The sequence below is a fragment of the Nymphalis io genome, chromosome 20 (genome assembly GCF_905147045.1).
Source record: "Nymphalis io chromosome 20, ilAglIoxx1.1, whole genome shotgun sequence".
Classification (NCBI taxonomy): domain Eukaryota; kingdom Metazoa; phylum Arthropoda; class Insecta; order Lepidoptera; family Nymphalidae; genus Nymphalis; species Nymphalis io.
The window spans coordinates 4,743,954-4,770,409 of record NC_065907.1 but is presented as its reverse complement, the minus strand read 5'-3'; the positions used below and the strand labels follow the sequence as shown (position 1 = coordinate 4,770,409).

Here is a 26,456-nt window from a genome sequence, read left to right as displayed (position 1 = left end):
TTATAAACAGAAATTAAGCACATGAAAATTCAGAGGTGATTGCCCGGGTTTGAACCCACGTTCATCGGTTAAGATTCACGCGTTCTTACCACTGGGCCATCTCGACTTAATAATAATATAAGTTTTATTTAGGGTAAACTAAAATCCATGCGGAAGAAGTGCAAAAAGCTATTTTATGTATAGAATATACAAATATATTACGCTTACCCGAGAACCTTTGTTAACATGAATAAAATCACTTTACTGTTGTTAATTATAATTTACATTTTGCAATTTACGAAATTTTCACAAATATGGCCGCGAGCATTCGAAAAAATGATGTTAGCGCGCGAATTTGCGACGTGAATTTCGTCGTCGTTGATTGGTCGAAATGATAATCTAATAAAAAAGAGAGAGGGAGACAAATATATATCAATTACTATGAATAAAAAAGAGCTAGGTATATGTTTCTCTAGTGTGGTGTAAAACAAAAAAAAATGAACTATGAGATAACGTTCGAGCGCATATCTACGCTTCTTCGCATACTACGGGTACAAAATTGGGAGCGCATATATGAGCTCTGGCATATGAAGGATTAATCGTCGAGACCCTATATACATGTATTGCCGCGAACCAAACGTTTGCATGATTTAGAAAAATGTTTCTCCATACAAAATTTTAACAAGTACAAAAAGTTATTCCATTTTTTTCACGGTCACAATAAGTTTTATACGACCAATTATACGATGGTACATACTCTTTTATTTCCGATTTTTGATAACGCTACTCTGTGTCATCCTGAACGTACTGAAATTAATTTTAAAATACAAACTATAAACAATTCTCTATGATTTATCTCACAATCACCCTAAACTTGAATACTTTTCTATTTGCCAACGTAGAGTGCTTGCGACATACGTTCTTACTTCTTACATTATGTCTGCTTTTTTATATTCGTTCTTTCTTCTAACAATTCAAAAACATAAATCAATTTCTTGTATGACAATCACAAACATAGACTACGTTCAATCAAGCCCTACTTTATATATCTATTCAGGTATGGATTCCTCTCTAATTCTTTCTATTTGCCCATCAGAGGCTTACACTAAGCTAACCTTTCAATATCGTATACGAAAACATATATTTAAGAAAAAGTTAATTTATATTGATCTTATTATTAATTATTTTGTAGCCAAAAGATTTTGTATGTAGAAAATATCCCGTTAATTGCGTCGATTGTTTTATTCGTTTTATACGATTTTGCACGTTAATAAATAATAATAAAAAAATACATTTACGAAATTAGTATTTCTTTATAATTTACACAATTATATTCATTATAAATTAACGAGAGCCGTATTTTCCTCTTGTTTAGTTTTTACTACAGAAACATTTGAAAAGTCATCTTCATTGTAATATGTAGAAAATAATACATTCATTTGAAGAAAAAAAACTAATACAACCACCCATAACTTATTGAGAATTCGGCAGCTCTTTATTTTATCAAAAACATTTTGTACGTACTAAATAAATAAAGTAGTTTACTGCACCAAGTTATTTCATAAAACCGACATGCTGTAAATGTTCAACTACTGAGCATAGACCTCTTCTTTTGTGAAGGTTTTCGAACTTATTCCACCATGCTCCACCAATCCGGATTGGTAGAACACGTATGGCAGAATTTTATCCGCCATTTGCAATTTTCCTAAACCGCCGAGCACGAGTTGAATTAGAAACACAAATTAAGTACATGAAAACTCAGTGATACTTATTCAGCGATATTCGTGTGCTAATTGTATTTGTTTTCATTCTGATACAATCTCATCAAGTGAAGCCTTACAAAATTTGGTCGTCTTGTTAGACAAAGAGTAATAGATTAAGGAAAAGATTTCAGTAAATCACACGAGTCTGGTCGCTAACAAGGGAAGTAATTAATTAATCATAGCTGGATATCTCTTCGTTAAATCACTTCGAATCCATCTTTGTTAAGCTCTAAATGTTTATTGGTTTTTCCAATGAGAATTTTTTCAGTTGCAGCCTGGAGTTAAATTGGAGGGAAATTAGCTGTGTTTATACTCCCGTTGCTCGGAAAGACATAAAACGGATGACCCAGCGCCTGGACACTTTCCTTTCGTGTCAGATTTGCTGTCCAATCAGATTATGTGAATGAGGGAATAAGGTCGTGCGGTTCCAGTAAAGTGACATAAAGTCACTCCATCTCAACCCATGGTTATTGTAAAAACCAATAATTAAATATCTAAACCAGTGGCGGGGGACTAACCCGAGACAAACAATTATTAGATGCCAGAATGCTGGTTGTAACAGTATGACAAGACATTTATCACATAGTGTTATACCACACTGTGCCTGTGTGTCCCTATGTGTCGCTATTAATGAAATAAATATAATAAATAAAATAAAACATAATTAAATAGAAAAAAATTAAACCTTGATTTCAGTTTTTCATTTGCAATGTTTAGCACTAGACGCCACTGTTGTTAATTAAACTTTTAATATCTTGATTTTTGAGTCAAAAATAAACATTCTAAAAATTCATAGTCACGCAACCTCTAAATTAAAATACCAAGTTTCTTTTGGACTTAAATTACTATGTTGTAAGGCTTAACCAATCAGCCGTTTAATTAGAAAATATTTAACTTGCTAAGAAAGTTTAATTTTACCGGTGTAATAAATAGTTGATGATAGCACGCATTGGGAGTGACACCATCGCCTCGAGGCCGCTTGAAAAAATTTGTAAACATTTTTGTTAAAAAAAAACTGTTTATTTGGCCTGTTTTCCTGAGGTCTGTGGTGTTATTTATGAACCGGAGATAGATTTTTGATACTTCTATGTAATATGTTATTTATTTATTTATATATGAATATATTATATAGTTATATATGAATTAAGTTTATATTGAATTATGAATTAAGTAGTTATTTAAACTCAATGCGATGCTGCAGCGTTTTAGTTATCAGTTGTTATGAGTAACTTTAGTGGTGTGAAATTCGAAACTTAGCTCTGTTGCTTACTCTGTTAGAAAAGTCGGACAAGTAAATTATATATAATATACGACTTGATTATTGATTATGCTATTTTCATACACTTTACAGTACAGTAACAGCCTGTTAATGTCCCACTGCTGGGCTAAGGAGAAAGTTTGGAGCTTATTCCACCACACTGATCCAATGCGGGTTGATAGAATACACATGTGGCAGAATTTCAATAAAATTAGGCTCATGCAGGTTTCTTCACGATGTTTTCCTTCACCGTCAAGCACGAGAAGAATCACAAACACACATTAAGGACATAAAAATTCAGTAGCCCGGATTTGAATCGACTATCATCGGTTAAGATTCATGCATTCTAACCACTAGGTCATTTACTTTAAGTTTTTATAAATTACAAAAAATAACTTGCAACTTTATGTAAAGCATGTATTAAAAAAAATTGGTACCAAGGTAACAGGTATATAGGTAACTTATTATAGTTATAACTTATATTGTTAACAGATAATTTGAAGGAAGAGTGACCCAGTGTAATTACAGGCACAAGAGATCTTAGTTGCCAAGACTAGTGACGCATTTAATATTAAAGAAATGATTAATATTTCCTACATTTCCAATGATACGATTAGTGGTGACAATTAACGATCTCATTGGTAATGAATGAATTACTTTCTTTAAGACATAACTCAGTGTAGATATAAGTTTACTAAAAAAACTAGTAAAATTTTCAAATACAAATTGCCTCATTTCTATTTATTGTATGAAACTTGGGAACCGTGTAATCAGAAACAATTTTCTGCAATCAAAAAGAACTCGGCGAAACAGAAATATTTTCACGAGAACGTAGTAATATCTTTTCAAAAGCAAAATGTAATTTCAAGTTAACAAAATTGAATTCAAAGAATATTTTAATTCAAAAACAGTTTATCCAGTATTTAGATCATTTTAAATTGTAATAAGCTGGAACACGTGAATTACAGCTGAAGATTACGAGTTCAATATGGAGCAAGCATCACTGATGCTCCGTGGTGAAGGAAATCATCGTGAAGAAGCCTGCATGTATTGAAATAAATTCTGTCACATAGCTCCTACCCGCTGGAATGAGCTCCAAACCTTAGTCTGGACACCACTTTAACCTAAGACAAGAGGAGGATAAAATTCATTATCTAAAAATGACAAAGGCAATCCTTATTTTCAGTCCTTAAATTTGTATATTTTAATCTTATTACAATAGGGCATTTGACATGTCTTGAAACCAAACAAAACGAAAGCATTGCAAAGGTAACTGTAATGCGACGACAAATCTTATGCAATCAAGCGAGATCGTTATCAAAGAGACCTTCTACTTCCCACAGATATGCTTGACCCTTAACAACTTTTTAATTGATAAACCTTTGTAACATAATCCGCTTGTAATTGAAAATTTAGATAAAATGTAATGATCAGAACAGCTTAACAAACTGTTTACCTAATGATTTCAATAAACTTGTACAACCAAAACAGCCTTATTACTTAATGAGCTTCGGGCTTCCTTAGCCTTCATTGGAAACAAACATTAATACTTCACCATCTGTCGCTTTGAATTTATTTTATTGTACACAATTTTTTGATTATATTATATTATATTATTGGTGCGAAAGACAATTTAATACAATTAAAGACAATTTATACGTATAAGGTTATGACGAAATATGAAAATAATGAATGTGTTAGGTTCATGAATGTTTTCTTCTTATTCCTATTACAAACCTTTAAATTATTTTAAATCGAGGTTATGTCATCACTACCAACAATCTCTATAATTACTATTTTTTTTATCCTAGAGGCAGACCATCTAATGTTAAATGGTCAGCTTTAGATAACAACATTATTAACAGAAAAAGCTTTTTCCAACATCATAAATACGCATAGTTTTGTAATTAGAGAAGTTTAATAATGGGTTAGAAGTTAGAAACATTAGAACGAGCTTAAGTGACCTTAGAACTCGGCTTAACTAAAACTTAAGTAGGGTTATTGTTGAAATGTTGTAAACGATCTGGCTTTTGTCAGTTTCTGTAGATGTTTGTCTTTACCAAGATTCATTATTAACTACTCAAATATACTTATGTAGTGGAATTGTAAACAATACACTCTTGAAGTCGTTGAAGTTAATTTTAATCCCTGGAACGGAAGAAACTTTAGACAAAAGGTTTTTAAAATAAACACAGAATAACAATTCTAATGTTTACCTTAAGGTAAAGTTATAAAAAAAACTTAAGAAACAACCTGGGATTATCCGATCGCCGGTCTAAGACTCATAAGAAAAATACTTGAAGCTTATTTCACCAGGGCCGATTGCCCAGTGGCCCAGAGCTCAGAACATGAGAATCTTCACTAAGGATCAGTAGTAGTTCAAGCCCAACAAAGAACCACTTATATTATTATTTTATAATTAATATTCATCTCGTGAGGGAAACAACCTGCATGGTCGGATGTAATGCTGACAACGTAAGTGTCAAGTGTCTCCGCCAGCCCACATTGTACTAGCGTGAAATATGCTCCATATCTCTTCCTCGCGAGGAAAGGAAGTCCTATCTCGACAGTGGGACAAATCTTTGAATTGTAAATACAATCTGTTACGATGTAAGTTGCTGTGCTATATCCACTGAGCTAATTAAGCATCAGAAATGCAAAGCTACAATATAAATATATATAAACAGAGAATATTTTCAAATAAAAACTCTTTTTAAAAACAAAAAAAAAACAAAATGAATGAAAAATTTACATTTACAAAAGTAATTTGACATTGCTCATTCGAATATATAAACCTTTCAACGAATAACGAAAGTTTGCCAGCGGCTTAACTTTTATAACATATGGAAATTTGAAACACCATTTTCACTCACTTTTTATGTAGGAAGGATTATGCAAATACAATAAGTTGTTACTTTATTGGTAACCATTCTGATATAAATTATAATACTTAATACTTCATAAAATCTATAAACAAATAGTATAGTATGGTACTCTCTATTGCTCGGACTCGATATCAAACGGGAATCAATGTAATTATAGGGGATTAAATTAGGTACAGCAGTTAATATTTATGTCATTAATAGATAGGCAGACTGCCAAATATGTTAGATAATGGAATAGGCTCCAAAATAGTCTGTTTAAAATGAGACATTAACCCAACAGTGGGCAAATTATAACTTCTTGAAACATTATTATATGTGTAAAAACAAACTTATTTTCTTAGTGAACTGAAAGGCAATTTAATTAAAAAAATAACTGCAGATATTTATTTAAAAGCGCATTTTTAATTAGGAAACCATCGTCCAATTATTTTACGTTTCATTTATAATTCGAATACTCGCTCATTGTTCCATTCTGTTTTATTTTTATTGAATCGTATAGAAAATTCGTTAAATCTTTTTTTTATCTATGAGTATTCAATTAAAAACAATTGTCTTTATATATTTATTTGTATATGTTATTATCATGTCAGTAAAAGTAAATGCATATTAAATTTAAAAAAAAGGTCGATTGAAGAACACACACACAAACATACATATACTTACGTACATATTAGTATAGTGATTATTATTAGTTAGTTTATTTATACGTGTATGATTTAATTATTTAAATTAAAGCCTGAAAGATAATAATGAAAATTAAAAATAGTTACTGTACAAATCGCGACAGCGTGGAAGTAATTATTGTTGGTATTTTGTCTGCTTTTGTTTAAATCTTGTGCTAAATATACACACTTTATTTACTATTTAAACTTGTGACTATAACTTTTCTTTATATAAAATTAGTGAGCATTTGTAAATTTCCCTGAAATATTCTTTTTTTCAAAAATCGTACTAACTTTGAGCAACTTACACAGTTAGGAATACTTCAAAGTTTTTAACAAACAACTCTCATGCTTGGACTCGGTCCTAACTCAAATGAGTCTGAAAAAACTACGGATTTGAAAGTTAAGCCTTGTTGTTGATTGTAAAGTACCTTTTCTGGTTCTCTGGTTCTTTCACCGTATAATTATTTAAATATTGTACTGATTCGGAAAGTGTACATACATACATACATTTTTTTTTTGTACTTCGACTAAAAATCTCACATTTTACATATCGTTGATAATGTTATTGTTAAAACTGCGTAAATGATACATAAAAATATACATAAAATAGTTTCTTTCCAAAATATAAAAAACGATTTAAAAATAAACTTAACAATATTCTATACAAATGAAATTGAAACATTGAAATTTGAGCTATAAACACAATGCAAAAGTTGTTCACGTAAACAAAAAAAATGTACCAAAATTTATATGAAAAAAAAATATACAAACGAATTATGTACTTCTACTTTTTTGTATAGGCTATATTAAAATGATCGTCATTGGTTTCATGGTTTAAAAAGACTCTCTACAACGGTTCTTTAACGGCCATGTCCGCCTTATAGGAGCAAAAGCTTACCCTAATAAAAATTTATAGCTATTCTGATAATCCTCATTTATATTCATAAACAAACATAAATGTTTTAATCAATCATAATAATCCCGCGACAAATGCTCTCACAGCTCGTATTGAGGCATCACCCAGTGGGAACTCTTTACTATATTATAACTGACTGCCTCGTTGGTCTAGTGGCTATATGTAAGGCCGCAGACTCGGAGGTCCTGGGTTAAATTCCCAGGTCGAGCCAATAAAAAGTTATTGAGTTTTTCTGTTAGAAAATTCTCAGTAGCAGCCCGAAGTCTGGAAGTTGGAAGTGTGTACTCTTCCGTGCCTCGGAAAGCACTTAAAGCCGTTGGTCCTGCGCCTGAACTCTATCCGGTCGTGATCCGATAGGATTGCCATCCTATCGGATTATGAGAGTTAGGGAATAGAGAGTGCACCTGTGCTTGCATACACACTTGTGAGCTATAATATCTCCTGCGCAATTGGCTAATCTCTGTTGAGATTGGCCGCCGTGGCCGAAATCGGTTTGAAGGACATACATTACGGCATAACATCTACGCATTTTCATATAATATTTCCCTTTTTGGGTTTACACTTAAATGTATAAAATATAAATAAACCTAGTTTTCCAAATTTAAAGAATACTTTTATTTGTAATTTTTTAAGAGTATCATATATTCTTGAAATATATATATAATTATATATAGTTTCCTACGTTATAACGCTTTATGAAAGCTATTTTGGGTTGATACCATCAACTCATCACATATTTCACACCCAATTGAAATACTCAGTATTGTTGTGTTTCTTTCCAAGAGAATTAACATCTTAGTTGCCAACGTTGGTGGCACATTGGCGATATAAGAAAAAGTTAACTAGACAAAAGTAGACACGTGAAGGTTTTTCACACGATATTAATCTTCGCATTTATAAAATACATATACTATGAACATTTTCATAATACTTTTTATAGATATAAAAACAAAGGCAAAGTTTAGCGTATCTGTAATAGTTCAGGCAGTTATCCAACGAAAGTGATTGACTAGACTATCGATTACTCTCGACTACAATGAAGTTAGTAACTAAACCAGTATAACTAAACTAGTATAAACAACAAACTTTGACAGAAAATAGTTTACAAACTTTAGAGAATATGCGATATAGTAATATTAAATTTTTATTGATAGTTTACCTGAGTCCAGATAATAAAAAAACACAGTTGATTGGTCACGACTATATAAAAAAAATCGAAGGAAATCAGCATGTTTTGTTCGAGTCTCAGTTTCATGCTGCAAGGGATGATCGTGATGGAAAAAGCTCCAAGCCCTCTTCCTCAAAGGAAAAACTTCGCATAGCAGTGGGACAGTATAACACGATTACATTATTTTAAGCGGTCAAAAATAATTATGGCCTTATTTACTTGATTGCTCAATATATTAACAAAAAACACTGAACAATTTCCACAACACTAAGATTATTATAACGTAGGTAAATATAGTTTTGTCTCTTTATTATTTCAAACATAAATCCAGGCTATTCAGTTCCAGCGTTTAATATCCCGCTGGGCGCTTAAAGTCTATTATTTTTCTTATAAAGATAAAACTTCGTTACAATGAAATTGAGATAAGACAAGAGCCGAATGGCTCAGTGGATAAAAAACCGTGAATCATAATCGAATATCACGGGTTAAATCCAGACAAGCATTGTGTGTCCATTTTTGTTAATTTGTGTCTACAATTAGGTGGTGTTGAAGGAACACATCATGATGAAATATGCATGTGGGTTATGGAATTCTGTTACATGTATATCCTTAAACTCACAATAAACCAGCGTAGTAGAAATAGCCTTCACCCTCTCCGTAAGAGGAGAGCTTAGGCTTTTGCTCAGCTGGACGTACGGAATGTTATGATTAATTCTCATAAGTATAAATCTTTATTTAAATGTAATATTACATGTATAATACATTTAAAGCCTCTTTAATCGCATTCAGTCTTTATCTAGTGTCTGTATATACGTACATTCGTTCTCAATTTTCTTATAAATATTTGGCAATAATAATTACGTAACACTTATTCGATGAATCATTCTTTCTCGATTTTATCTGTTTTAGTGTTAATAATACGACAAATATCATTTCACTTAAAGTTGTTCGTTCAGCAAAGTTATTAAGTTTCCTAACAATATGAGATAAATTTAGCCCATATCGACAATAGTTTACGTGACTGGGAATCATTAGCTGGGCTATTTAATTGGATTGATTCATTTCGTCTGCGTCCCAGCTATTATATTGCAGATATATTTAGAGCTCGTTAATGAAGTGTACAAGTTTTCAAGCTTAGAATATGATGTCCTAATGACTGATTTCGACCAGGGCCTCCAATACGGGATATTATACAGCTTTATACAGCTTTAATTCTTTTTCTATTAGTGTAAACCAAATAAAAATCCGTTGGGTGGTTTAGAAAGAGTATAAATACAGAATGAGGAATTTAGTTAATTTGTATTACAATATTTATATAGATATATAATAGATATATTAAAAAGCCGAGATGGCCTAGTGGTTAGAACGCGTGAATCTTAACCGATGATCGTGGGTTCAAACCCGGGTAAACACCACTGTATTTTCATGTGCTTAATTTGGGTTTATAATTCATCTCGTGCTTTACGGTGAAGGAAAACATCGTGAGGAAACCTGCATGTGTCTAATTTCATTGAAATTATGCCACATGTGTATTCTACCAACCCGCATTAGAGCAGCGTGGTGGAATAAGCTCCAAACCTTCTCCTCAAAAGGGATAGGAGGCCTTAGCCCAGCAGTGGGACACAAACGAGATTTTACTGTATAGATATATCAAAAAATATATAGCATCACCAATAATTTTATGTCCGACCTACATACATATCGGTTTAGTAGTTTTTGCGTCACTAGAAAGTGATGTCATCTCCACACCGCTTTGCTGATAAAATGTAACATTGTCGCGCTATAAATAAGACATAGTTTTGTTTATAATATATTACCTTTTATTAATTTAGTTTTCTGTTAACAGTGCATGTTTAAATAAATGTTTATTAGATTTTGTACCTATTGTTTGATGTCGGCAAGATAAAGAAGGGAAGATTAAGAAAGACTTAACTTCATATCGCTCAATAACAGTCACTCAGCTCGTCCATTAAGAAATAATTCATATAGGTAAGAACTACAACTTCTATTCTTTCGTATTATCTTATTTCTGTGTAATGGTAAAACTTAAACGAAGACCAAAAGCTTATCATAAAATTAAAAAAATATCAAATACTCTTATTGTACCAGGAAGACATAAAAAAAACTGATGAAATCTAGTTCAACGTATTAATTGTTTATATTATAATCGTCGCAATATATAATATATAAAAAAAAAATCTCCAGTACCAAAAGGTTTTGCCGTATAAAACCAAACTCGCCTTAGCCGTCTCTTTATTATTACCCCTATTGGACTATGCCGACTCGATCTATTTTGATAATTCTGAGGAACTGCTATATAAACTAAAGCGCTTGCATGTGTATTCGCTTCATATTTATCCAAAAATACGTAAATATACTACCCATAATATATTACCCAGCATTGTAAAACAGTAAAGTGGCTGCCAATACGGTTGCGACAAAATATGCATGTCCTTTCTTTCCTTTATACCATACTCTACCATCCTCAAACTCCAACCTACCTAAAAGAGCGGTTTACCTTCCTTGGCTCTCATATACCAAACAATTTGCGCTCTGAGAGCAAACAAGATAATAAATTGCTGATCCCTGTGAGATGTACTAAAATATACAGCAATTCCTTTACGGTTAAAGCAGTCAAACTATGAAATTTCCTACCTCGAAAAATTCGTCATAGTAGCTGGATCTGTACATATTTTTAAGAGTCGTTTGCATAATTATTATTTATCAATATAATTATAGCATGTTGTATTATTATATGTCTATGGTTATTTATTTCTTATATAAGTTTATTTATATGTATGTATGTATACGTGTATATGTATATATAAGGGTATGTATGTTAATATATTACATATTTTTATTAAGTTTATAACCATTAAATAAATTTTAAGTAAAAGTTGTTCGCACACAACGCCCTATTAATGATCATGGCTAAAACAAAACATAAATATTTCTCTTTACAGAGGTTGCCTGGCAGAGATCACTATTACTTGATAATACCAACTTTGCATACTATATTTACTACTTGTTCTTTTATATGTTTGTAAATAAAGGATAAATAAATAAATAAAAATAATATAATATAATGTAAACATTCATTAAATCTACCCAGCCAGAAAATTTTGAGGCGTGGATTACCACCACACTGCTTCAATGCGGTTGTACGGTCACGCGTTTCGTTATGACTCATATCAAAGGCAAACAGGATATATTCCATTATATCAAACATCACATTATTCACACAAGGCTACCTGATCCCAAACTAAGCAGAGCTTTCACTATGGAAACCAGACAAATGATATATAGTACATATAAAACTTATATTTTTTTAATACATACTTATATAGATAATTACACCCAGACTCAGGACAAACAGACATGTTCATGCACATAAATGTCTGTCCTGGGTGGGAATCGAACCCACAAGCTACGGCGTGAAAGGCAAGTTTCTACCAACCACGCCAACCGGCCCCAAATATATATATATAGGCCTCTGCATCTTTGACAGATGATTTAAGCGGCATCGCGAAGGCACTTGCGTTCATGACTGAATAGACCAATGCGAGAGAGGATCCTCCGGCCGCACTTCCGACAAGTGTATGCGCCCCCAGATGGGCAGGGGTTTGAAGCCCGCTCATGACGCCTAGTGCGTTTTTCTTTTAGTAGGTTTAACCAGTCATTGTCATGCTTTGATTGACCTTCGTGAATAAGGCGTCGCCACTTGGCACGGTCCTCTGCCAGTTCCTCCCATCGATTGCTAGGGATGTTAAACGCAACCATATCACGCTTAGCGCAATCTTTGTAACGGAGCATAGGCCGCCCAACAGACCTCTTTGCATCCACAACCTCTCCCAGTAGTATTTGCCTTGGAAGACGGGTCTGCTCCATTCGATGCACGTGTCCCAGCCACCGTAACCGTTTTATTTTGAGAATGGCCATGATGCTAGGCAGCTGTGCCTCGCCTAGAACAGACCCGTTTGTCACGCGATCCTGCCATGTGATGCCCAGAATGCTCCGAAGACAGCGCAAGTGAAATGTGTTTAGTCGGTAGATATAAATAATTATTTACTAAATATTTAAATATGCCCAAAGCAGCTACGTAACAGCTAGTAAAATAGAAATATTTAGTAATAATATAATATATAGACCAGGGACCTATCATACGAATCCATTATATTACCTACATATGTTTTGATTATGTCTATATTAAATATAAAATCCTGATATATACTCATAATCTTAATTCAAACCATATCTTTATTAGAATATTATGTATTACCATCAAACAACAACAAATAAACGAATTTTGAAACTTTTCGTAATCCGATGCAAAGGGTTTGTTCTCAACGAAGTTTTATTTTTACAAGGAAAATAATCAACGCCAAGACTCCCAGCGGGAGAGTAAATGCCGCTTCAGGCTAAACATAAAAAAATATATTTTATTTTAAATAATCAAGTAACATTCAATGTTCTTTATTAGCTATTAATCATTGTAATTAAAATAAAAATGAAATTTTTGCTTTCACAATATTTAATTTTGGAATATTATTATTATTTCGAAGCACAATTTTCTTTAATTATACATTTTAACTTGATAATTTTGCGTTTTTTTCTTTTATAGAATAGGAAGGTGGACGAGCATATGGGCCACCTGATGGTAAGTGGTCACCAAACGCCCTTAGACATTGGCGTTGTAAGAAATGTCAACCATCGCTTATAGCCAATGCGCCACCAACCTTGGGAACTAAGATTTTATGTCCCTTGTGCCTGCAATTACACTGGCTCACTCGCCCTTCAAACCGGAACACAACAATATCAAGTATTGCTGTTTTGCGGTAGAATATGTGATGAGTGGGTGGTACCTACCCAGACGAGCTTGCACAAAGCCCTACCACCAGTAAAGCGTGTATCAATTCTAGTATTATAAAGTTTATTTTATGTGTTTTAACATGTTAATTATTCGTACTACCAGTCCAACTTACTAACTAACTAATATATTAATATTTATATTCGAATAATATTCAGTTCAAATAAAAATTTAACAATTATCGATAACGTTTAAATTGGAACAGAGTTGGAACAATTTCAAAGATATATTGAAACTAAAACAAAAATCATATTCAAAATCAGTTCATAAATAAAAGAATTATACCCAAACATAAAAACCAAACAAATTAAAAACCTATTTTCTTGAAGTCGTTTGAAAAGGTCTAAAAACTCTCTAATTTCTGAGCTGAAATCAAACACAATTTTTACATGGTGGTGGTGACGTACCATCAAGTGGTTAATTTGTGAGTCGATCTACCTGATTTACATAAAGAAAATATATAATCATTTGTTTTTAAATAAATCTTTACAATTATTTAATTTCGTTGAAGTATTTTTAATTAAATGAACATACAGAAATGATTTTATTCGCAAAAACCTTGTTCCCATCGAAGCCAACCAAATATATTCGGATTCATTTAAATTATATTACTGACTCAATGGTATCAGCGTACTTGCAATTTCGGAGAAGCTTATTCAATTGAATGCTTAACCAGAGTACGGCCATTAAAATTCGAACTAAAACAATTAATTTCACATATAATATTAAGCTTTATTAATAACTGACCGAGTATGAAGCTTTTATTGGAAGTTGTGACAATTCAAATTCAACCACGAGTGTAATTTAATTCCAAATTTAAAATTACATAGTGCAAAAATTTTATTTTATTAACGTTTAGATTAATTATAAATATTAATCCCGTTATTTCCTTGACATTAAAATTTTAATATTTGCATTAGTAACATATAAAAATGTATTATATATTATTATTATTCAAAATTGATAAGATATTATATTCAAATTGATAGTTTTCTGAACAAAATAAAAATTAATTTAATAAGATAAATAAAATGAAACAGAATTAATTTAGGCTCAAAGGCAGCGTTGCACTTGAATTATTCATCTACGAGAGAAACTTGTGATCAAAGAGCTTTCAACTTCAAAGAAGATTTCAATTTTTAAAGTTTGTTTAAAGAAAGCCGTCTTTACTTAAAATATAAATGTCTCTTCAGAGATATTTCAACGATGTTTACCATGTAAGCATTAGTACATAAGAGAGTATATAAGAGTCTAGGTCAAGGAATGATTTCTTTGACGAAGACCATTTCTTATCTAAGTATCGCGACTTTAAACGACTAAAGTCAAAACATTTTACGTTAAAATCGTTTTACTAAAACATTCAATCAATCAAATTCGGTCTTACAATTTTACTGAAGAGAGTCGTAGCTTAACCACCAATTAAAAACTCCGGCAGACTTTAAGAGTTATTTATTGTGACAAGTCAACAATGTTTACATTAGAGCGTACAGTAAAATACGTAAAATATAAATATAAATACGTAATAAATTACTCTTATCGTGATAGAATGAGTATTACTTCAAAAATGTTTTCGACATACGTAAATTTCAGGTTCTTGTATATATATATATATATACAAGAACCTGAAAGTCACGTCATTTGTCTAAATCGAAATCTGATAAAGCTGCGAAGCTGGTACTTATATTATGTACTAAAACTTTCTTCGAAATGCACTGCATCTTTTCGTATAAGTTTTTTGTATTAAAAGTAAGATATTTTTGTAGATAAACATTAAAAAAAAAAGGTCTCCAATGTCTGTCCAAAATTTATTAGTATAAATATTTAATATTAGTAGTGGAGTTTGATCAAATAAAATTGAGATGGAAAATTATAAATGTATAGATAACAATATTGTTTTACACAAGATATCTCTATCCAGGGTTCCGTAAACACTATTGTTCTCGAAGGCATGATTCGATGCACCGGCAAAAATTACGTACGCTCAGATAGATATTGTTACTGTTTCATTCCAGCCAAGCAAAATACAACACCGTGTATGTACATACATATCTGAAATGGATTGAATCTAGTTTTGATATAAAATCTTTATATATAATATGAATGTAATAAGTATATATATACTTATATTTTAGAATTTTTAATTCAGGATTTCATGGTTAAAAAAAACGAAACACAGAATCACTCTTGTGTCACAGCCTATTTTTGCAGAAACGACTGGACTCATTATTTTTTTTTTTATAATATACACGTACACCTTCCGTACGAGCATATGGGCCACCCGATGGTAAGTGGTCACCAACGCCCATAAACATAGGCATTGTAAGAAATATTAACCATCGCTTACATTGCCAATGCGCCACCAACCTTGGGAACTAAGACGTTATGTCCCTTATGCCTGTAATTACACTGACTCACTCACCTTTCAAACCAGAACACAACAATACCAAGTACTGCTGTTTTGCGGTAGAATATCTGATGAGTGGATGGTACCTACCCAGACGAGCTTGCACAAAACCCTACCACCAGTAGTATCCAGAGTTAGATTAACCGCACAGCGCATGTATAGTATAATAGGAAGGTGGACGAGCATATGGGCCACCTGATGGTAAGTGGTCACCAAACGCCCTTAGACATTGGCATTGTAAGAAATGTCAACCATCGCTTATAGTCAATGCGCCACCAACCTTGGGAACTAAGATTTTATGTCCCTTGTGCCTGTAATTACACTGGCTCACTCACCCTTCAAACCGGAACACAACAATATCAAGTATTGCTGTTTTGCGGTAGAATATCTGATGAGTGGGTGGTACCTACCCAGACGAGCTTGCACAAAGCCCTACCACCAGTAAAGGTGGTACAGCATTGTACGGTACGTTGGAGTAAGTACCACCCATATCACATATTCTTCCGCCAAACTTAGTATTGTTGTGTTGTGGCTTGAAAGTTGATTGAGCCTGTAAGTACAGGCAGAAGTATATAACATCTTAGTTTTTTACCAGTATGTAGTAGTATTTTAAAAAAAATGCAGTTTAGTTATAACAAAACAGCTTGCATTATAAGGCATCATATCATATCTATTACATTCTAATAGATTTTAACAAATAATATAAATATTATAAGTATTTTTTATTTATATTAAATTCGCCCTATAGTATTCGCAAAAATTACAAATTATTTTGCAGTTCGTTCCACTCGACTGATTGAACTGAAATTTTGCACAGAATGAATAAAAGTGACAATACAATCAAGTATTTGTTCATAAAATAATATAAAAAATATTTGACGCTGTTATTTTTTTCTTCGACTTATTTTTAGATATTTGCGAATTTTTTGCACGTTTTATTTTAGTAATATAACGTTGTTATATTCGTCACATGTTATTATCATAAAAATTATATTCGAACACTATAATGTTTTTCTCATTAGACTGCCTCCTTGGTCTATTGGCTTGATGTAAAGTCGCAGACCCTGAGGTCCTGGGTTCAATTCCCAGGTCAGGTCAATAAAAACTTTAATATCGTAGCGTAGTTGGCTAATCTCTCTTGAGATTGGCTAATCTCTCTTGAAATCGATCTGGAGGACATTATTATTATTATTGTTCTCATTTAATTTCCTATCGTAATGGTAAGAATTTTTTTCAGTAAAGTCTGATTCCAACTTGGCGGGTTCTTTTTTAAGTATATAATAGTGAAAAACATGTGCTTGCCCATACATATATATATATATATATATATATATATATATATATTTGTATATGCTTGAGTATAATATAGTTGTAGTTTTTAAACTAAAACGTAATTATATATTATACTCATCGGTAAATGCTGTAGTTTTATGAATTTAAAATTTGATTTCTCTTTTCATTGAAGTCAAAATTAAATCGAAGCTGAAAATTCATTTCAAAACTAAATGTTAATAATTACGCTACTACAGTGAAAAGAACTTCTCTCTTATAGAATTCTTAGAGGCGAAAATAAATATATTCATTTTATTATTTTCCATTTGTCTTGCTAAAAATATTCTTATAAGTAAAGTAATTGTAAGATGTCAATTTATGGTGTACGTGTCTTGTTTGGTTCATTAAAGATATATTTTATTAGTTGAAGATGAAGGCCAAATTATAGGGCCTAATTCCACAAAAAATACATTTCATATAGCTATTTATATTACAAACAAAAAATAAATCTTCAAAAAGGTGACAGAATCTAATTTATTTGACCGTAATTCATATTCAAATCTACACAATATTATAACTAATGATACCAGAAGTTAGTATTTTGTAAAAAAACTAAACTCGAAACTCACCGCAGAAAATGGTAGTAAAATTTCAGAAAGCGATATGCGACATTGACTGTAATAATTATAATATTTATAAGAATACACGTATCAAAGTAGTATATCACCATAAATCGGATGCCAAAATTCCACTGGCACGATGAGTAATGAAGTAAATTCTTACAAAACAGCACAGCAGGAATCCATAATGATTTACCAGACATTAATCCAAATTACTTCCATAGAATCAACTTGTTAATATTGCACTTTTTGTTACATTATTATGGCAATATATTTAGATTATCTGTGATGACCTTCGTGATATAAAATATTCATCAAATAGGCTCATAAACGCTTTTTTAAGAAAAGAAAAGGCAAAGGAAATCCTTTTTTCCTACGTTTGCAAAGTTACTATAAATTTATTGAAATATTCATAGCTCTAAATAAAATACAGACTAGACTCTCAAAAAGCCACCTGAACGATTTCACGGCGGCCATTTTCAACTAAAACTAACACCAATTGTACTGGATATATAATAGTGAACAAATCATGACCTTCATGATATGAATGAAAATAGTTACGACTGTCGATAAATAATGAAAAACAAACATCACGCGATTGTTTACTTGCATCATTTACATATTTTGTTCGTGTAATGGAAAGTCACGAATTTGAAGCATATGAAAAAAGTTAGATCAAATATTTTCGGTGAAAGCATCAGGTACGTGAACTGAAGAAAATATACGTTATAATTATGATTTTGTTTTATATATAATAGGCGGCCTTGTAAATAGGCAAGCAATAAGTCACCGCCACTTAAAACATTAGCGCTCTAAGAAATATTAGGCAATTCGTCAAATCAACAAGTCGCCACCAACCTTGTAAACTGGGCAGTTATGTACCTTTTACCTGTCTCTGCAAGTATTATGTAAACAATACTAGCGTTAGAATAAATCATGAAAGGGTACCACCCTACTCCCTACTCTGAGGGCACAAAGTCCTACCATCACATCAAGTTACTTGTTATTGTTTGAGGATAATTTAACACATTGGGTGTTATTTGATTAATAAATTATAAGTCTGTAATTTTTTAATTTTATGTCAGTTACTTTTTTTAATTTAATTAGACCATATAAAATATTTGATTATTTATAACATAATAAAGCATGTAATGCTACAACAGATATTATCGATGACTTCTTAATATGTATATATATTGTTATAATATATATATATATATATATATATATATATATATACATATTGTTATGCTTTCAGGTCTTAGCTACTGAACTGATTATCATGTTTTTTCTATACACGTTATCGGGTACAGAAAGACAAGTTATCTAACACTTGACTCCTCTCTAGTCGAGACGACGCAAGCTAGTACAATAATATAATTCCTCTAAATACAAAATTAATCATTTGACTTGCTTTGTAAACATACAAAACAATTTTACAAGAAATGAAAAGTTACTTGGTTTTTATTTATAGCTTAATATTACCATTATATAAATAAAATATAGAATTTAAATCCGTATTTGAATATGACATTACCGAGTTTAATCAATCAAATGTTTTTTTTTAAATATAATTTCGGGTAGTGATAACGCTGAGCTGAGCTCTAATCTTCATTTTTAAATGTTGAGAGTTTATATGCGGACCAATCTACCATATGTGGAATATTTTCATCCGAGACAAGCAGTCTTCCTAAAGATAACATAACCACCGAGACACGAGATCAATTGTTATAAATATATATTACAATTCAGTGGTACACAATTTTACTAATTATCTTGACTTTCCAACCACTTTACCGAAATACTATCTTTGTTTGTGTAAATCAGGCCTTATTGCTTTTCTTTCATCGAGGCCTTCACACGATACCCGTCAAATAAGCAATAAATTACATGCGTCACGCAACGCTTGACTGGCGACATTCGTTTTTTTTTCACATCTTTGAGTAAATATAATCAAGAGCTGAAATATTTTCTGCCTAAAATATACTTGAAGTAACTTCTTCGATGAGAGCTAAATTTCAAAGTCGAACTTAAACGCAAGGTTAAACTCTATGTAACATTTCAAACGTTTTTTTTTTTTACTTCTATCATGCGTACCTAGTCGTTTGATTTTTGTTCGCAGCATAATTCGAGTGGAATTTATACTAATGCAATCGAGAAATATTGTACGTGCTATAATATAACTATCAGTGTAACAAATATACCGTAACCGTAACCGCAACAGCCTGTGAATGTCCCACTGCTGGGCTAAAGGCCTCCTCTCCACTTTTTGAGGAGAAGGTTTGGAGCTTATTCCACCACGCTGCTCCAATGCGGGTTGGTGGAATACACATGTGGCAGAATTTCAGCGAAATTAGACACATGCAGGTTTCCTCACGATGTTTTCCTTCACCGTAAAGCACAAGATGATTTATAATCACAAATTAAGCACATGAAAATTCAGTGGTGCTTGCCCGGGTTTGAACCCACGATCATCGGTTAAGATTCACGCGTTCTTACCACAGGGCCATCTCAGCAACAAATATACAGTAAACAAATTTCGTTTAGTTAATATTAACACACGACTTTTTTATCTTAGTATACCTACATTTTCGTAATTATTTCATTGCTAAATATATCGTGTTTTGTTGTCTCTTTTACAATTAAGGTAAGGAAAGACAATTAATTGAAGCGTTAAAACGAAAGAAGCAAACTAAAATTTACATATACATATACTTAGGCTTAGTATAATTACTTAACATATATGTTATGTTAAAATTATTTATTTATATGAATCATTCATTTTCATTCATTTGATAAGTTTTAATTTCATTTCATAAGAGTTTTCATTAAAATGATTGTTTTGGACCGATATATAAAATTTACGTTTTCGCACGATATTTAAAATAGCTGCTTTTATAGTCTGTTCTGTAATTTAGATACATAATAATTATGAAATCTTTAAAATTGTCACGACATTTATGGATTAAGAAAAATAACAAGATCATTATTCTATAAGCGTAATTTATTTCACACAAAACATAAAAAAATGTTTAACTAAAATGTTAAAAATATTCTTAGCCGTAGTAGGATTCGTTTACTTTAAATTGAAGAGTTGCCAAAGTTTAGCTACTAAATAAACAAAACTGAAAAAAATATTTTATTTATGTTATGTACAGCAACAACAAAGTGCTTGCGAAGTTTCCATCGATTTATTGAATCTGCCTTAAAATTCAGCTTCAAGGTTCGACCCACACACTAACATGTGAATTTGAATGAATATAAAATCCAGCTTATAAAAGCTTATGAATCGTTATATAACGGCCTTGAATTCTATGTATAAGTGCCAACGGTTCCGAATTATACCGCGAAAAACCAGCAAGGTACGAAGTAATTCTTTTTTACCAATTTATATGTTAATTAAATACGATTAAATTTATTAATAATCCTGCATTAAGAAATATCAACTACACGGTATTTAATCATTTAAAAATAAAATTATTTAAAAACTAATACCAATGGCACTTGAGATATTATAGTGAACAAGTGAGTACGCAAACACATGTGCACCTATTTACTTGTTCTTATAATCAGATGGGTCGGCAATCTGAAGCGATAGTTTAAATTCGAGTAAACACCGCTTACCTCTAAACTCCTGTCTGCTAGTAAGAATTTTTCGACAAAAAAACAAACACTAACTTCTTTAATTGGCACGACCCTGGACGTGAACCCAGTACCTCGAGATATGCAGCCATATAGACATAGTGACTAGTGACTAAATAATCAAGTATTAAATATTCGCATATTACAAACCAATACCGATTACTATACTTATAACGATACTATTAATTTGCATTTCTAAATTGTATATAAACAAAATTTTTCATAAATAACAACTATAATTATATTCGTTCCCAAGGATTTCAATATAAATATAAGATATTTTTAATAATAATCGATTTTATTGATAAAAAAGTGATGATTTATAGAATTCCATCAAATGAAAACAAAAACTGGAAAAAGTGTTCTCTTGTCGACACGTTTCAATCAAATGATCAACAAAAAATTCATAAAGTTACATTAGTTTATACATTTTTTTAATAATTCTATACCATCAATTTGCATGACGTCATACACGACTACTTATGCCATTCGCTTCAGAAACCAGGGCATGTTCAGGAAATAAATGATACTGATATACGGACAGTTTGAAAGTCTCGAGCTCTATCGCAGTTTGAAATTATGTCAGAAAAGACTTCATATTCTTTATAACAATACCCGCAGATTGCTTTTCCCTTTTATTGCAATTGCATTAGCTCTATATAAATTTCCGCATTTTCTTTTCATTTTACATGTTATTAATGTCTTTAGTTGGATTAATTTAAAAATATAGTCTTGGCTAAAATTTGCCCAAGCGCTATGCGCTCAAGCAAAACTCAAAGTGCGCTCGGTTTGACACGCGGCGTACACTTGAAGCATACGAATATACTCAAATAGGTGCGCGAACGCTGGAGAAAGCATGTGAATATGCGTCATTGTGCATTGATTTACTCTCTCATTGATATTCTCTGTCCATTTTTCTCAAGACCAGCGACAATTTATTTGTTAGCTGAAATCAATTAATCTATCGATTATAAACCAATCGCATCCCATGCTAGACAGGTCTCTCCCAAGGTGTGCAAAAGCCCCCGGTTCGCCGCCTTCCATATTTCATCGGCAATACCGCCCATAAATAGTACTAGCTGAATGGTAGTATACAATTATACTTAAGTAGGTGTTAAAAGTTTTTTTTTCGAACAAGTGATAAGATTTTCACCAAATTAGTGAATAATTCAATTTCATCGAATTGAATTGAAGAAATTGAAAATTTAATTGAATTTCAAAGGAATGTACACTATTATGTATAGACAAACTCGAAATCACCGCACGATCTTGAAATGCCAAAAAGTGATATGCCGTACTGACCATAATAATTATAATATTTAAAGCACGAATCAAAATAGCGTATCATCGTAACTCAGTTTTAAGCATTTAAAAAAAGATGTTTATGTAACCATACAATTCATACATTTGAAACGAAACATTACAATCGATTTTTTAAACCATACAAACTAAAAAAATTATCAGATTCTGTATATAATTTTTAAAACTATTATTATAAAGAAAGTCTACGTTTAACAATAATAAAAATGGCTTAACTACTTAAGATAGTTAATATCTTGTCAGATATATTAAGTAAGATATAGATAGACATTTCTGAAAGAACCTTATAAAAAAAATTTAGAAAACTATCTATAATAAAAAAATGCTATCAAAATTCGAAAACCAGCTAAGTTATATTTTTATTATAATAATACACATAAGTTAAATGCTAATATCATGGCGAGAGAGATTTCAGTCGAAAGCAGCGAATTAATTAATTTTTTTTACGTAAGGAGGTAATCGAGCAAATGGACTACTTGTTAGAAACGACGCATTGCCAATGTTAACAACACCTTGAACAACCAATGCGCCAACGTTGTGAATCAAGATATTTCTGTATGTTATTATTACACAGGCTCACCCACTCATAAAACCGGAAAAAGCATTGCTGACTGACTTAAGAACAAATGACAAGTGTGTAATACCGAGAAAGCTTTCTCAAAGCATTCTACTACTAAGAAAAAATGTACATATTAAGATGTATTTTAGATGTAATTGTAGTGTTATATTATAGATGTAATGTTTCTTAAAATTGATCTTTTAGGAATATTACTTATTATTACTATAATGATTCATATCTTTTCTCTTCGTCTAGACTACGAAGTATTAATGTCCTTCCAGGTAATATTTTCTTTATTATATTGTTATTAGCTATTTTACAACATATTACGTAGTTGGCTTGAATCATACACTAATTTATTAATACTAAATCGTACGCTGATCTAAGCTAAAATAAAAAAAGGCAAGATAAAGCAGAATTTATTTCATTATTTTATTTATATATAATAAATAAATGATATACACCACTTTTTTAAATGTTATTTAACAAAAGTAATGAACAAATAGTTACTAAACAAGCGTGACAACAATTTATTTTTGTTACAATAAAGAAAAGTATTCAAAAGAAAATTAATGTGAGGAAAAAATTCTAATATTAAAGGTACTTTTGTGTGTTCTAATTTTAAAAGGAGCTATCTTATCTTATTACGTTTTTAACATAATATTTCAAAAAATTGTGACTAAAATATAATTATTTTGTAATTGATTATTTTATAAGAACATACTAATGGCAAAAAAATTAAAAATCTATAAATCCATTTACATTTTTTAAGACAGATCTTTGTTATGTTTCAAGCTTTTAAAATAATAAAGCTATAAACATAAATTCCAAATAGGCATGTGAAACCAGCGTGCGATGACCTATGTACTCACAAATACGACAAGAACTAAGTACATTAACAAAAACTTACGCTGCCCCCGGAAATCAAAAAGTCACGTGGCACACAAAACACTAAACGACTTTTTTAAGCACTAGCGGTTATTTTTTGTTTATCCTAGCGTACGTTGCCGCTACGAGTGTAGCGTGCTACGACCGTAGCGCGACTGTCGTAGACGCGCTCGGCCTACGACGGCTAGCAAGGAACTCTGATCAATGAGGCCACACGCCTAACGCCCGGAGGTACTATATACACGGTATCATGATTTATCCATATTACGGTGTTTTATACCGTAAAGCGCATACAAAGCTATGGATAATTTTCTTTACACAGATTCTCTATGCAAATGAAAATAACTTTTATTTATCTTTTTTCCGGAAATCTATGGCTTTTATAAGATAATTACTTGACAAAATATTTGAAAAATGTTGACAGTAATATTTGAATAATGTTGACTTAGTAACATTTAATTTTAATATTTGTGAAACCAGACTCACGCGAAACATTCGTTCTTTCATCTGGATTTAGTAATTTGTTTATTTTTTATTCATTTTATTATATCACGTTGTTATTTTAAATAAATAAGTTATAACTTGTGTACATTATTATGTATGTTTAATACTGAGTGAAACTATGCAAAAATGTAATTGAAATAACTTTGCATTACTTCAAATATTACTTTTATTTTATTTAACATCTAACTCACAATACTTTCAAGTAATTTATAAGAAAAGATAAAGAGACGAATCTTTTGTATCTTTTGTTGGGGGAATTATTTCAATTTCCTCTGGTTTGACTTTTTCGTTGGAAAATGCGGAAGAAAATTCATGAGCGAATATTTGCTAAAATTTAATTTCTACAGCAGCTTCTTCATTTTCAATTTCCACTTAAAATATTATAATTGGTACTTTAAATATTTTGTCTTATAGCAATTCGCAAAATCGTATTTAACATTGATAGCACTAAATAAAACTTTTAAACAAATTCATTGAATTACATTCTACTCCAATTTAATCTAAACTTAGAACTTAAACAAATTACTGACTTAATATTGATTCAAAAGAAATACACCTGAATTTTATAAATAAACATAACAATTAATGTGATGTTTATATTATAAATTAAGTTCAAACAGATATAACTTAAATTATGAAACTTACTGTTTAACAACAAAATTGATTATGTTACAAATCACTTTAAATGTACTAATTTATAGTTTAGAAATTTCATAACGTATAATTCTGATGATTATATTTGAAGTTAAGTTACATAATATATGTGCTTGACGGTGAAGGAAAACATCGTGAGTGTCATGCATGTGTCTAATTTAATTGAAATTCTGCCACATGTGTATTCTACCAACCCGCATTGGAGCAGCGTGGTGGAATAAGCTTGATACCTTCTCGTCAAAAGGGAGAGGAGGCCTTAGCCCAGCAGTGGGACATTAACAGGATGTTACTGTTACTGTACATAATATGATAAGGCGTGTTTAATTATATAACCTGCTGTAGATAAGTAAATAATGAACAAATATTTTATACATAATGAGGATATAGGTTGTGGGTTCAAGCACTGCTGAATTTTCAAGTGCTTAATTTGTGTTTATTATTCATCTCGAGCTTGGCGGTGAAGGAATACATCGTGAGGAAAACTGCACGTCATATCCATTAATTTGCATTGAAGCAGCATTGTCAAATGAGCTACTTATCATCTCCACAATCGGGAGTCCCTTAGACCAGCAATGGGACGTTAACAGGCTGTTACTATGAAAGAATATAATAACAATATTTAAGATTGGTTTTAAGTCCAATAATTGATCAGAATGTAATATAACAAAATGTTAAGTGAAATTAAAGATTTGCTACACAACATTCTTGATATATCCATAGAAAATGTTAAAATGGTGTTAAATTTATATATAAAGTATGACATTATATGTATTGTTATAAATCAACTAAAATATGTACTTCTTATATAAGTCTGTATTTTTTTAATTCATTTTGATAATACGATTATATAAATTAAAATATGGATGTGGCTTATTTTCATTAATTATTTACAATTTTTGGCTTGTATATCTTAATCTACTGCAACAAAATTTAATCGACTGCGAATAGTAAATTTATCTTAAAACAATTGAACTCAATATTAAGGTAAAATTACCATTTCTGTTGCGGTAGTATCAATGTCAAGTGATGCGTTACGCTGTTTCAATCTGTTTCAACTGCAGGCACTCGAGAGTGACGTCAAGACTATGTAAT

General features: G+C 31.3%; 1 protein-coding gene across 1 annotated transcript in view; it reads right to left on the bottom strand.

Moving 5' to 3' along the window:
- Positions 1-24,381, bottom strand: part of LOC126776574 (atrial natriuretic peptide receptor 2-like) — a 54,085-nt gene extending 29,704 nt beyond the window's left edge. The window contains exon 1 of the mRNA XM_050499204.1: positions 24,229-24,381. The gene's annotated coding sequence lies outside the window, so the exon portion shown is untranslated. The remainder of the gene's footprint in view (positions 1-24,228) is intronic.
- Between the last annotated feature and the right edge of the window lie 2,075 nt (positions 24,382-26,456).